The following is a 12,600-nucleotide window of genomic DNA, read 5'->3' as shown; positions in this document are numbered from 1 at the left end:
TATTGCGAAAAAACTGAACTAGTCTATTGACAACTTAAATAGATTTTTCGCAATTGGGTACAGCATTTAATTTAGAAAGGCGCTAAATTACTGTTCAAAGTCACCCTACTTTACAGTATATATGTTCTAGGGTTGCTGCCAGGAAGTCAAAAGGATAGCAATAGCAAAGGAAGATTTTAATATAAAAGGAGCATCTTCTGCAAATTTCTGAAAAAATAACCAAGAGACCTGTGGAGTAATAGTATGTCTGGCCACAAAACCAAGTGACCCAGGTTCGATTCCTGGTCAGGATAAGTTACCTTGTTGAAGTTGAGGTTTTTTTTTCCCAGGGTTTTTCCTCAACCCAATGAGCAAATGCTGGGTAACTATCAGTGCTGGACCCCGGACTCATTTCACCAGCATTATCACCATCTCATTCAGACGCTAAATAACCTAAGATATTGATAAAGAGTCTTAAAATAACCTACTAAAAAAAACTAGTGAAATGCTTTGTGTGGAGTATTGCATTGTATGGGGCAGAAATACGGACATTACGAAGTGAAGAGAAACGATTAGAAGCATTTTATATGTGGATTTGGAGGAGAATAGAACCTGTGAAATGGACAGAATATGTAATTGTGCTACAAACAGTGGGTGAAAAAAGAATAATGCTGAAACTGATCAGAAAGAGAAGAAGAAATTTTCTGGACCACTGGATAAGAAAAAACTGCCTACTGAAGGATGCATTGAAGGAATAGTGAATAGAGAAAAGTTTGGGACAGAAGAATATATCAGATGATTGACAATATTACGATTCATGAATCATATGCAGAGATTAAGGAGGCAGAAAATAGAAACAATTGCAGAAATCTGGGTTTACAATGAAATACCTGCTCGTGGCAGAACATTATGACTGAATGAACCCCAATGGACATCTGGTTAAGTCTATGCATGATAAATCCATATCCAGCTTTAAACTGACATCTGACACAATATAGACCTACCCATACATCTTCCAATAGACTTGAAGAAAAAGTACGTAGGCCTATGTGAAACAACCTATTATAATCAGCACTCGTCTCATGCTTTTATCACTAATGCATAGCTGTAGAAGAAAAACATCCAAATTCAGTTAAATAGCACACATGGAAGTCAACTATGGGAAAGTGAAGATAAGGTAAGACCACAGTTTAGTATATACAATCACGAAGCTCAATACGTAGTAAATATGCAAACATAGATAGTTGCTAACCACTAGGATCGCTAATATCACCTCATTACAGACAATGCGAAATAGTATCGACACAGTCAATTGTTCCTAGCACCCTCACAACTCAAGCTTCGTGACTATATACTAGACTAAGAATTATCAGAAACACATCAAGAATACTCAGCATTAACATTTATTTTAGCATTACATTGCATTACAGGTATGTGTCTAGTGTAATGTTCGCTCACCAGTTCTTACAAAAAAGAATGAAATTTACAAATTCACGCACATAGAGCACGATACATGATAAAACTTTCAACATCAGTACATTTACTCTTTGATATCAGGAACTTAAGATATTTAAATACGAACTTTAAAAATAAATACATGTCTACATTAATGGTTACATTATGTAACCTTTATAGTTATAAAAAATACGATATCACAAAAGTTGAGCCATAGCTAAACAATGGACTGCTAACTAAAGTTCTGGGTTTGCTTTGTGTCGAAGGGATTTTTCCTTTGTACTTCTAGGTTGGCTTCAGTGTGTACTCTGCCTTCTATCCAATGTAGTGCCGGGTCTTTCAGAGTTTAAAAGTGGCCAGACCACAGTGCTGATTACATCTCATGCCGAGGCCAAGAGAGCAAGTTATCTCCACCACCATGCTATGTTTGTGTGTTGCGGGATACCTTCACGAAAGCTGTAAACCATTAACAAGTTTCTTTACAAAAACGAAATAGCTTAAGATTGTAAATTAAGACATCTGTATTAGGAAATTAAAAATTTTTTAAGATCTGTAAGAGTTAAAAATAATTTGAGGCTACTTGAACTTCAAAGTGAATGAAATTCATAAAATTTAATTTAGTGCCATAATATGAAACTAGAAATCGATTTTAATGACATTTTTCAACCAAGAGGTGTATAAATTCAACGTTCTGAAAGAAATTTCCATAAAACTGCATTATACAGGCCTATATTTCAATATATACCAATACTACGTCATATTAAAACTTATCTTTTATATTAGGGTGACTAGATTTCCAAAATAAAAAACGAGATACTTATTGAAGTTGACATGAATCAATGTTTTATCTAAACATTCATTATTACTTGTGTTTATATAATGTCAGTGAGCAATAAGGTCCAGTTTTATTTATTTTAAGGTAATAAATACTACACTGTTTACAATAACTAGGCTGTAATAATAATTATGAAAGTACATACCAGTAATGCACTATCATCTTTACTTTTTAACTTCGCTCTAGAATATGCCATTAGGAAAGTTCAGGATAACAGAAGCAGGGTTTGGAATTGAATGGGTCAGCTTCTTGTCTATGCAGATGAATATGTTAGGAGAAAATCCACAGAAGATTAGGGAAAATACGGAAATTTTACTTGAAGCAAGTAAAGCGATAGGTTTGGAAGTAAATCCCGAAAAGACTAAGTATATGATTATGTCTCGTGACCAGAATATTGTACGAAATGGAAATATAAAAATTGGAGATTTATCCTTCGAAGAGGTGGAAAAATTTAAGTATCTTGGAGTAACAGTAACAAAATATAAATGACACTCAGGAGGAATAAACTCGCAGAATAAATATGGGAAATGCGTGTTATTATTCGGTTGAGAAGCTTTTATCATCTAGTCTGCTGTCAAAAAATCTGAAAATTAGAATTTATGAAACACTTATATTACCGGTTGTTCTGTATGATTGTGAAACTTGGACTCTTACTTTGAGAGAGGAACAGAGATTAAAGGTGTTTGGGAATAAGGTTCTTAGGAAAATATTTGGGGCTAAGAGGGATGAAGTTACAGGAGAATGGAGAAAGTTACACAATGCAGAACTTCACACATTGTATTCTTCACCTGACATAATTAGGAACATTAAATCCAGACGTTTGAGATGGGCAGGGCATGTAGCACGTATGGGCGAATCCAGAAATGCATATAGAGTGTTAGTTGGGAGGCCGGAGGGGAAAAGACCTTTGGGGAGGCCGAGACATAGATGGGAGGATAATATTAAAATGGATTTGAGGGAGGTAGGATATGATGATAGAGAGTGGATTAATCTTGCACAGGATAGGGACCAATGGCAGGCTTATGTGAGGGTGGCAATGAACCTTCGGGTTCCTTAAAAGCCATTTGTAAGTAAGTAAATAAGTAAGTACATACCAGTAATAGAGTAATATGAATACTTAGCTCGACATTGTTGATAATTTTTTATATTGCAACTAGTCTGGATTAATTAGGTTAGTTTATCTGTTTAAAAATACTTCAGGTTAATTGGACCTTCACATCCATGTCACTGAATTCTGAAATTATTTCATAACATTTTTTGCATCATATTACCTTTCAACTAATTTGACATTCTCCGTGAAAATGAACTGTACAATCTGCATCATTTCTTGGATGAGTGAATTTGCTCTAGAAGTATTGGCCTTTACTTCAGGAAAATATAGAAATTCATACAAGACATTTTTGAAATGACATTTTGTGATTAACATAGTCTTTATGATTTTAACAAACCTGATTCCTTTCGTAATTCATTAATGAAAATACTGATGATGCAATGGTGCCAAGTATTCCTAACAAAACTTATAATCTGAATTATGTTTGTAAAACTAATGTTTTTGACTTTCATAATTTGTAATGTTTCACTCCATCTCTGTAAATTTTAACATCATGCTCCTTCCAATATTCAATTTTTGCTCCCTATAGGCCTATGTTCTTCACATGATTCACTTCACTAAATAGGTCGTCTTCATCTACCACTTTAAAAATATTAGTGTAAATTTTGGCAATAACTTCAAGACATTTTTTAACTTCAGGCCAAGAAACCTTTTCATTATCAGTCTAAACTCTGAGGTATTATCAAATTGATTTCATTACGGTGATATCTGATAGAAATAGTATAGAATTAATCAGTATTTTACATTATTATTAAATAAAATAAAAGAAAAAAATATTTTAACAATAATTTGGGGAAACGAGACGCCATTTCAAAAACAGGACATTTGGCGTTCCGAGCATACTTTTTTTTGGGGCAGGGGACAAGAGGTTGAAAAAAGGGACAATCCCATTAAAACGGGACGTCTGGTCATCCTATTTTACGTGCGAGTTCTAAACTCCGTCCATCACGAGAAAAAAGCAACGTAAATAGAAGCACATGATTAGAAGTACTATGATTGGTACCTGATCACATCACCTACAATGCTCTCGAAGAAAATAGTTTTTTTGTTTAGCGCCTTTCGTCTGTTCTCATACAGATATATCCATTTAAACCATATGTGACATGGAAATATCTTACACAATGGATGGTTCAATGTTAATTGTCTCAGTTATAGTAGAGTTGTTGGATGTGTCAGGAAAACTCGTTCTTTAAGGTAGCTCCACAATCAAAAGTCGGCCAGATTGAAATCTGGAGATCGCGAAGGCCACATTGTTGGAAAGTGTCTACTGAGGACACGATCGCCAAACATCTGCGTAATTAATTGTTTTGCAGGGGTAAAGATGTGGGGTGGAGCGCCATCTTGCATGAAGATTATGTTTTCCATATCGTGATTCCTCAGCCTAGGGATGACGAAGTTCTGTAACATGCTGTAGTAGCGCTCCCTGTTTACTGTAAGTCTGTCTTATTCCATTATTGTCCACACCTGTGGAGTAACAGCGCATTTGGCCGGGAAACCAGGTGGGCTGGGTTCAATTCCTGGTCGGGGCAAGTTACCTGGTTGAGGTTTTTCTGAGGTTTTCCCCTCAACCCAATATGAGCAAATGCTGGGTAACTTTCGGTGCTGGACCTCGGGCTCATTTCACCGGCATTATCACCTTCATCTCATTCAGATGCTAAATAACTTAAGCTGTTGAAAAAGTACAGTAAAATAACCTATTAAAAATGAATGGTGAAGTTAACACGCGTAATTGAGATTCATTTTCCGACCAAAGTCATCAGTAGGCACTTTCCAACAATGTGGCCTCCGCGATCTCCAGATTTCAAACCGGCCGACTTTTAGTTGAGAGGGTTACCTTAAATAACGAGTTTTCCTGACACATCCAACAACCCACTGCAACTGAAAGATGCCATCTCGCAAGAAATTGCCAATATTCCAAGACAGTATCTGCAAAATGCCATGCATGGTGTCGTAGACAGAATTCTGTACGTTGAACAAGAGAACGGCGGACATCTTCCCAATGTTTTGTAAACCCCGTTGTTTGCCCAATACTGTGATGTTTTTGTTTTCCCCCTATCTCAAATATTATAATATTTATAGCGGTTTAATGTTTGAACTGATTTTTGAAATACCCTATAGGCTATATTGATATTGGTAGAAGAATTAAACAACAGGCAATAACGTGTGGTTGTAGGAGTGCGTGAGGCGAAGATACTGTTATAGGAATAAAACATTTCTTGTTACGGTATTAAATATCAAATTGAATTTCCTATGATTCAATCAGTAGCGGCCGGTGATCGAAATCCTCGGTGAGGCCAGATGCAACTACTCGTAGTTTAAGTGCCTCCGATAGGAAATGTTTATTTATGATATTAATTATTGTTATATTATTAATATCATGATTACTGTATTATTATTATTATTATTATTATTATTATTATTATTAGTATTATTATTATTAGTATTATTATTATTAGTCTATTATTATTAGCCAACTATTGATGAAAAATAATGTCACTCACCAAATAAGCTGTTATGCTGTGAGTTTCAGTGATTGTTTCAGTGTGATGAAGCAACCCACATTATGTGTTGAAAATCCCCTCCTTTCTGTTCTTTTTATTTTTTTCCCTTGACAGCAACGAACAAGGCCAACACAGAAGTTTATTTTACACCACATTACCACTTAACCATTTATGTTGCCCATACCAGGATGCAATAGAAACTCGCGTTTTAAGATTATCTGTCAGATGTCGTAGGTATCTCGGTAGACTCTCTCTTTATTTAAAACTTCCTTTCTTTCAATATTATTTCTTCTTGAAAAAAGGACACTCTAACAATGAATTAACTACACCAGCATTATTTCTCGCATTTATTTCTGTTTATATTTTCTCGAAATACATAACAACATTGGCCCAGATTCACTACTGTACTACGAAGTACAATAGTACAACACCCTCGCTTAAGTCATAAACTGAGACATAAGGGGAGGGAATAGTGTGGGTCTCTGCCTGCCAAAGAGCTGGAATTTGTGTTATTTATGACCTATTTAGGAAGACAAGTCACCATTGCTATTCCCACCCCACTCTATCCTTGAGGCCGGCCCATGGATATGAGGAGTGAAACCTGACCAGGCCACGAGGCCAGACGAATTGTGCCTCGGCTACAACGTTTTAAGCGCAAGCTCAAACCCCGCGAAAATACAGGAAATTCAGAAGACAGACCCGGCACGAACGATTCTGGCCTCAGGAACAAATTTTACTGTAAACCAGGTCTATATACACCACAACCAGACCCGGCACGAGCGATTCTGGCCTCAGGAGTAAATTTTACTGCAAAACAGGTCTATATACTTCACAAAGTTTTAAAATGCTTCTACAGCGATGCTTCATTCAAATAACTAATACATTATATAAAAATACAAAATTTGATTTCTGTTAAGCCAAGTGACTGAGGCCCGGCCTCACTTGCCTCAGTCAATTAGCCGCCACTGAATTCAATGTACCGTAATATTTTTCAAATAGAAGCAGAATGCATAACGCCCAATACAAAGTACCGGTAATAATTAGATTGGCGTTGTACTTGGGTTGGATAAAAAGTAATGGCAACAGTTCGATATTTCTGACATGGCTTTATTCACAGGGGTACAACATTTACGTACCTTCTATATAGTCGCCCCCCTTATTTATTACCTTTTGCCAAAAGTTTGGAAGGCGTCGTAAACCATCAGCGCGTCCATCTTTGTTGATGTTCCGTATTGACCGCCCTAAAGCACGGATAAGTTCATCTCTGGTATTGTACCGGGTCCCTCGCAGTGGTTCTTTCACTTTGGTGAAAAGATCGTAATCGCATGGATCATATCGGGTGAGTACGGTGGATGTTCCAGTAGTCCGCGTTTTCCGTCTGCCTTGGAGGTACAGCGTGGTGCAGTATTACCCCACCAATGTCATACGCCACAATGGACATCTCCTTCACAGCACTTTGTGTAGGGCGTACTTTCTTTGGACGAGGAGAACAGGGATGCTTCCATTCATTTGATTGGCGTTTCAAGTTTGGTTCATACGAGCGAGTCCAGGTTTCGTCCATAGCGACGATTCGTCCAAGAAAGTCGTCATTTTCCCTTTGGTACCGGTGCAATAAGGCCTTCCCGGAACGCTTTAACCCATCGTGCAATTGTGCGATATGGCAACGCTGCATCGCCACATGCTTCATGCATGTCCCTGAAAACATTCTTGTGCACTATGACCTCGTGCCATTTCAATTTTGATCCAGGAACGTTGCTCTAGTTTTGTAAGGATGATCTTAGGGAGCTCGCACTATCCCTATGAAAGTGAACGTTCTACACACTGCAGTAGATTGATGGAGTACTGTCGCCGCTAGCTGCACTAACTCCTCTAACAATCCTTGTTCATGTCCACACAGCTGGCAGCTCTCGAACGCACCATCGTCATGTGACAGCAGTGTTGCCATTACTTTTTATCCAACCTATGTAACTGACTGTACCGCAAATAGTGCCACTGCAGCAATATACCAGTCAGAACAGACTATGGCGGAACGATACTTACTAGCTTTGTTTACGTTGTTTTTTTCTTATATTTTATTATTTTCATGATGGACCATTTTTAGTCAATTTGTAATTCCTGGAAAAAGTCTTCAGAAGAAAGACTACCTAATTTTTCTTCTCGTGAAACTAGAATAAAAACTTTCTGAACACGCCGAAAGTTAAGGTCTCTGGTTGCATAAACTGCAAAGAGTCTAATTTGCATTTAAAACTATCTACTAAGCACCACATTCCAATTTATTTCATTTACGAACTTAATTTATTATTTTTATGAGTTTCAGTAAACATAACCATCTACTTCAATTCTACGTACCGGTAACTTAATTATTATTGGTGTCCATAAATTAGGCACACAGTATAGTCGAAAGTATGTCCCTTGTTACTAGAATACTATAAATATAATTCTCCTAATCAACAATTATTTTGTTTACCTGATCCTGTTTCGCCAAGAAAATGTGCCATTGCTTAATTTGAAGAAGAAATGATGGGCAAAGTATTACTTTTATATAGTTTACAAATATTAAAAATTTAGTAGATAGCCTATTTAAAAATGGATGCATGTGTGTTTCATCCTCAAAACTTTCTGAATGTTGAATAGAATAATTGAGTACAGTTACTTGTACAGTACAAATGAATAGGCCCTAACATTTTCAAGTTCTCTACAATTATTGCAGAAATTATTTTAAGCAGAAGTACTTTTGAGTTATTTGACTAAGGAAATGTATCGAAACTGGCAACTTTTAAGTCCAATTAGAATCAGTGATGCTTTTTATATAAAATTAACTGAAGTACTGCATAATTTTAATGTTGAATTTGTGAAAACTTCTAAATATCTAGTAATGCAATGAGTTCTGAAGATAATACAAATGTGTTTCGAGGAAAACATGCATAATTTTTCACAACTTTCGTAGAATGTCGTCAAAACTTTTTATAATCTTACATAACTATTGATCTCCTTAGTAGTTTGCAATCTGCTTTAGAACATAGGGCATTTTATAGTCCTATTTAACGAAATGCAGTGTGATACAAGTTCTCTCAAGAGCTGGTGGCACATTTCCTTGTTACTATTATAACGTCTTTGGTTGTCACCCCCTCGGCACGATGAGTCACAGGATCGAGAGGGAAGTTAATGAATTGGCCGCACCCACTCCTTTATGGTGGTATTAGTTTATAGATTTGGAAGAAATTGGCTTTGTTGACTCACGTAGAGCCTCGTCACATCTGGACACATGTCAGAGCCCGCCTTACCTATACCTAACTAGGGAATTAACGCGACGCGACTTCATACTCTTTAGACGAGAACCGACATGGATCCACATGTTTAGAGTTCACTACGTTCGTCGGCACCGGTAGCGAATGAAAACCGGGTGAGCTCCACAGCCGCTAAATTCAACTACATGTAATGATTGCAAAAATAATTGATCAACTCCTATTTCTTCCAATACTTGTGGAAACATCTTAACACATTTCTCATTATTGCAAGCTATTTAAAATTGTAGCATTTGATATTCCTTTATTGATATTTAGGTTTTAATATCATAATTGAATAATTATTCATTACTAGCTTTACATCAATATAATGTATTTAATTTTAAACTTAATACCTATTTATTTACAATTATATGACATTAATGACTTTACTCACATTATATTTGCGATCATAAAATTCAAGCTGCTTCGCTCTTATCAAATGAAGAACATGCGCCATTTTGATATATAGTTACCTTTCCAGCTTTAATGATTTTCAGGACAAAATAACACAACTTCCTGACCGATTCAAGAATAAGAATTAATCAGAATATAAGGTTAATTAAATTTTTGTTGTCAGAAAGGTAACTAACTAAAACTAAGTTCCACTAGGTAGGTACAGAGTTTTATGCCACATTCGTCATTTGAAAACAAATGGCAAACACCGGCACTTCAACTCTACCCTGACGCATGCTAAGCATTTCAGCGGGGAAGAGGCCACAATAATGTTCAATTTTCACAGACTGATACCTTGTGAAGTTTTTTCCCTTCATACTGTTTTAGGTGTAAAATTGCACATAAAGAGAAAACTTTATGAACAATTAAACTTTTGATATTTTAATTTATAGATTCTGAAATATTTCCGGAAATTATTAGGCCTACGTATATAAAACGTGATTTTTTCCTTTGTGCGACCTCTCCATTTTGCAAGTCCACCTCTGGCTGAACCACATGGTTGCCAAGTCTCATACAACCTGTCTATGCACTGCCCTACCAATGCAACCCAACACATTGATACTTTCTTACATCTAACATCCTGACACATCCTAACAGAGGGGATACCTTAGCATCCTTACCGTACAAAAGCTGTGGAGAGGAAACAAGAAAAACTTTCACCCTTGTCCTTAATTATGCAGTGACATCTTTAACACAGGCTAGCCGACTTGGCGCTTACAAACTAAAAATCCTACAGCGCACAATAACCACAGATTGAGCGGTTCACGAATTTCTGAATGGTTCAGCCAGTGACCCTTACTGACCATGAAGCAAATATATAAACATGTCAGCACCTACTATTGGAGCGGAAGCCCTACAGTCCATGGTGCATATCTTCGTGCGCGTAAGAAGATTCCATCTGCAGCATAGAGAACAAAAATTAACTTTATATTAAGTTTCGAACATCAACAGGATGTAACAGCATTTTAGTGGTCATATTTAAACTCACCATCCGAGTCCAGTAGGCGGTGTCCCCGATTCCAGTTATCATAGTCCAACGAAGTTAGACACGAAAATCAATTCATAAGCAGATCAGGTTTAATAAGTCTATTCCGCCTCATGAAGTTATTTTTATATATAAACATTTTGGACATCATTAGAACAACGCAATTGATACTAATTTATCTACTTTGAACTCTGGAAATATTAGTTCAATCTAGGAATTTTCTTTGACGCTAACATGTCTCTCAATAGAGATATATTTGCTGTTAAGATTTACGAGAGCGTAGAAGATTTATGAATTGTACTGTATCATGCATTAGGAACGTAATGTTGGTGGTCTTTTAATATGGATATTATTTGTGTTGTTATTTTTTAGTTCAAGCACCAATTGTTTCCGGATTCGAACTACAGTATTTGTGAATTACCTTTATTTTAAATTAGAACACAGAAGTTTAAACGAAGAAATTTCCGTAATTACAAACGTAATTTTTAAGAATTTTCAGTTATTAAAAGGAACAATTTTTCCATTTTTCTTTTCCTGGAAATTACATTCACAGTACCTATCATACTTATTTACTTCTTTTCCAGATCCTGACTTCGAGAAGGGATGTCTTCTCATCAAGGACGTGTTGGTCGAAATTGACTCCAGACTGTGCAATGAAATATGATTTGTCTTGTATGATTTGTTCTTGTGGTTGTTATTTCTTAATGTTGAAATTTTGTAGGTTTTATTTCAGTTAAAGTACTATGTTGTATTTTAATTATGTTGTATCCTAGTAATCGTGTGTTACTTTTGACATGTCCCGTGTCGTGTATGTAATCAGTTGGAGGCAATAAATAAATATGAATACGAGCTTTAAAATTTTTGTTTTGAAAGTTTGAACTACTGTACCTGTACGAATGAAAACAGATCTAAAATTGAAATTGTTAAAAAATGAAAAAAAAAAAAAAAAACATTTTCGTGTATGAATATGTCAAAAATATCTTTTAACAGTAATTTTACTGGAAAAATTAAATTATGATAATTTCTGTGACAATATTTCCCTTTTAAGAGTATTTTCCACACATTTACTACACATTTGTAATTTATACACCTTACATTTCCATTACAACCTCATTCTAGTGCCGAGGTCATGGAAAGCATGGGGCTCTATCTCCATGCCCCCCCCCCAAGTGCCTTCATGGCATGTTACGGGGATACCTTTACCTTTACCGATATTCCATTACATCTACACAAGACGAAGTTTAGAACAAATTTGAGGACTAAAATTAAAATAAAATTTTACTGTAATCAAGTAGATCTGATCATGTACGTAAGTATATAAAATTTAAATTTAATTCGCAGGTTCTTCATATAATTATGTAAATACTTCAGCAGAACATTCATATTTAGAACAAATATTTTAATAATCATAGTTTAATTTGTAGTTTGCTTTTACACATTTCTCAATTCAAATATTTATAGTTCACCAATTGCGCCAGCTCTTTAGTGTTGTGGAAATACTGTTAGTAACAATGTTACGTACACTACTACTACATAAGCTACTCAAATTCTACAAAATTAACTGCAACTACAAAACCACCACCAATAGAACAGTTTTAAGATGTTAAATGTGTGTTCATTGATGAACTATAAACAGTAAATAAGAATGTATATTTTAAATTAAATACTCAGTTTTACGAACACCCTGTTTATCTTTTGCTCTTTATGTAGTTCCTACAGCTCGCTTCCCGTGTATCCCCAAACTCTACGGCTTGAACGAATATAATGAATAGCCAAATCAGTTATATGAGTTAGAGGACAAATCTTGTTTCAAAATTTTATTAAAGAATATTTCACGATCAATGCAAATATGAAGAATAATACTTTCATTTACAGACGCACTAGATTTAAAGGCCATTTGAAAAACACGGAAGAGTAACTGATCAAGCCACATTTTACTGAAGTTAAAAAATTCGGGAAAAATAGCTTTCACATTTAGATTGGAGTGCAGTTTA

At 35.7% G+C, this 12,600-nt stretch overlaps 1 long non-coding RNA gene across 1 annotated transcript; it reads right to left on the bottom strand.

The window, feature by feature from the left end:
• Positions 1-1,374: 1,374 nt before the first annotated feature.
• On the bottom strand, positions 1,375-10,725 carry LOC138700497 (uncharacterized). The gene is made up of 3 exons (XR_011332362.1): positions 10,610-10,725; positions 10,459-10,519; positions 1,375-1,890 (listed from the first exon to the last, which is right to left on the bottom strand). It is a non-coding gene; the product is annotated as an uncharacterized lncRNA (long non-coding RNA).
• Positions 10,726-12,600: the final 1,875 nt, after the last annotated feature.

Source organism: Periplaneta americana, chromosome 5 (genome assembly GCF_040183065.1).
Source record: "Periplaneta americana isolate PAMFEO1 chromosome 5, P.americana_PAMFEO1_priV1, whole genome shotgun sequence".
NCBI classification, from domain to species: Eukaryota; Metazoa; Arthropoda; class Insecta; order Blattodea; family Blattidae; genus Periplaneta; species Periplaneta americana.
This window is presented reverse-complemented; position numbering and strand designations above follow the sequence as displayed.